Below are 2,465 nucleotides of genomic sequence, written 5' to 3' on the forward strand. Positions count from 1 at the left end.
GATTTTTCTGTAAAGTGTGACTTTGACTAGGTCTTTAATGTTTGACCCTATATAAAGGGTAAAGTCTTGTAATTGTAGGAAGGAGCTTTATTGTAAAAATCAAATTACGCATAATACAGTTTGACCATCCTTTGAATGTTTGACTTTCTCTGTCAAACTCTCTCATCTTCTCTCTATTGTTATTGAAGATTTATCAGATCTGCCATGATTATGGAGCTTAATTGAAGATTGATCAATATTTTGGGACAACAATTGGTATCAGAGCGGGATTGCACGAAATCAGAGAAGAAATTATCAGATTTGAAGATTTTTTTTGGTTGAAATTTTCTGAGTTCATCTTGTTCTTATTTTTCTTTAAGTTTGATCCGAAATTTTTGGAAAATTATGTGTTTTTCGTGTTAAAACCATGATCAAAATGTGCGGAATTTCAATGTGAATCTTTTTATTCACAAATTTTTGTGGTTTGATCATTGATTTTCAAGTTTTTGTTAAATTTTGTTGTTTTAAAATTTTTCATGTTCTTGATTTTTTTAAAATGTATTCTTTTTTATCCAAATTTTTTAAGTTTTTGATAGTTTTTGTGTTTTTACTTTTCATCCGATTTACAGTCTAAGGCCCATACGATTTAGACTTTAACTATAAAAAGCCCAATATTCAACCAAGTCTGTTTCTTCTTCTAAATCGGTCAGGCTCTACATCGCTTATTATCTTAATCGCTTACGTCTTAGTCAGATTCAAGAGGTTCTTTTCATTCTTGAGCGATTGTATTTAAATCGCTAAACTCTTGAGCAATTTAGTGAATTTTCGGACACAACTTGAGCGGACTAGGGTTTAAATCGGATACAACTTGAGCAGATAAGAGGGTATAAATCGCTGGTTTATATAGTGATCGGATTACACTGTTTGTCCAAGACTTGAGTGGATTTGTCCGAATTCGATCAACCCTTGAGCAGACTAGTGACCGGATTCGTACAACTTTTGACCGGACTTTGATCGGAGTTCTCTAATTCGGACAGCAGTTTAAATCTCTCAAGGTAAATCGCTCATTCAGTCTAAATTGATCAGTAGCTTCAATCGGATTTCTCAAAAATAGGTCAGTCGTGTGCTTTATCTTGTAAATCGCTCAAGACTTGAGCGGATTCCATTTAAATCGGTTGACTTTATCTTGTCTGTGATCTCTCTCAATTTTTCTGAGTTGCAATCTGGGCAGCAGATGTTCTTTCATTCGATTTCAAGAAACCAGGTTTATCAAGAACCTGCTTCATTGTTCAAATAAATCTCACACAATCCAGGGCTTTGCTGAAACAATCTTGAATTCTAGTTCTGTTATGAACTGAGTAAATCAGTCATTGGTTGCATCACTTTGACCGTTTCAAGGATTAAATCGCTTGTTTCAAGGATTCAAGGTTAAATCGCTCATTCAATCAGGTTCATTTGATTTTGTGTTGTTTGGTTTTGAGTTGTTCCATTTTTTAGTTGAATAGTAGCAATCGGTTTTATTTTCTTTCTAAATTGCACATCACAGTGATTAAAGTTGCATCTTGAATGTTCCTTAACATGCTGAGCTGTGGTACAGCTAGAGAACTTTGAATTTGACAGCCACGAGAGTTCCTTTATCTTTCTTGTAATACAGTTACAATCATAGAAATGGGGCAGATGAGAACAGTATGGTAGCTGAAAGGCATGGCAGAAAACGCTTTGCTGGCTGTTTGTGATTTTGTTTTCAAGCTTTGGATGTTGAGTGGATAAGCAGCATAGCCTGTGCGATGTTCATGCAGTGGTGATCAGATTAGAAACCATGAGTGATTAGATTTGAAGCTGCAGTATTGACCGATTTAAAACAGTCTTGAAGCTGCAGTGATTGAATTCAATGTTCATGCAGTATGGAATTAATTGAACAAGTCTGGTTGAAAATTTCACAAGGATTTTATTCTTGAACAGGCTGTTTAAAGTACATCATTTTATTTTGTTTATTGTGATTGCTGTCATTTTTGAAGTTGTGCTGGGTTTGAATAGTAACAGTTCCTGTAGTAGGTTGCTGGTAGAAATACACAGCAGACTATTTGCTGTTATGTTGTTATTCAATTCATTGATTTGAATTTAAATTAGTTATCTCGCTAAACAGTGGCTAAAATGATGAGGTTCAAGATGTTATATTGATAAAAAGGTGAAGTTGCAGGAAGCATCTGTGTAGGTGTCTTATGAGTGGAAGCAGAAGAAGAGCACAGATTTGTTGGTTTAACAAAATGCAGTAAAAGAGACACAGTGACACAGTTGATCTTAATGAGTTTGAATCTTTGTCCTGCTCATCGCATTAGCTGTACAGGTACATTGTTTTGACTTTGAGCCTCTTGCTGTTGGTCCTAGATGGATTGCTTCCAGTGGTAGTGCTGGTGCATTGCCCAATACTCGTGTGAGCTCATTTTTTGTTTAGAAATCTACTAACAATTGATGAAGTTGTGAAG

Source organism: Cynara cardunculus, unplaced genomic scaffold (genome assembly GCF_001531365.2).
Source record: "Cynara cardunculus var. scolymus isolate 2C unplaced genomic scaffold, CcrdV1 Un_Scaffold_2218, whole genome shotgun sequence".
Classification (NCBI taxonomy): domain Eukaryota; kingdom Viridiplantae; phylum Streptophyta; class Magnoliopsida; order Asterales; family Asteraceae; genus Cynara; species Cynara cardunculus.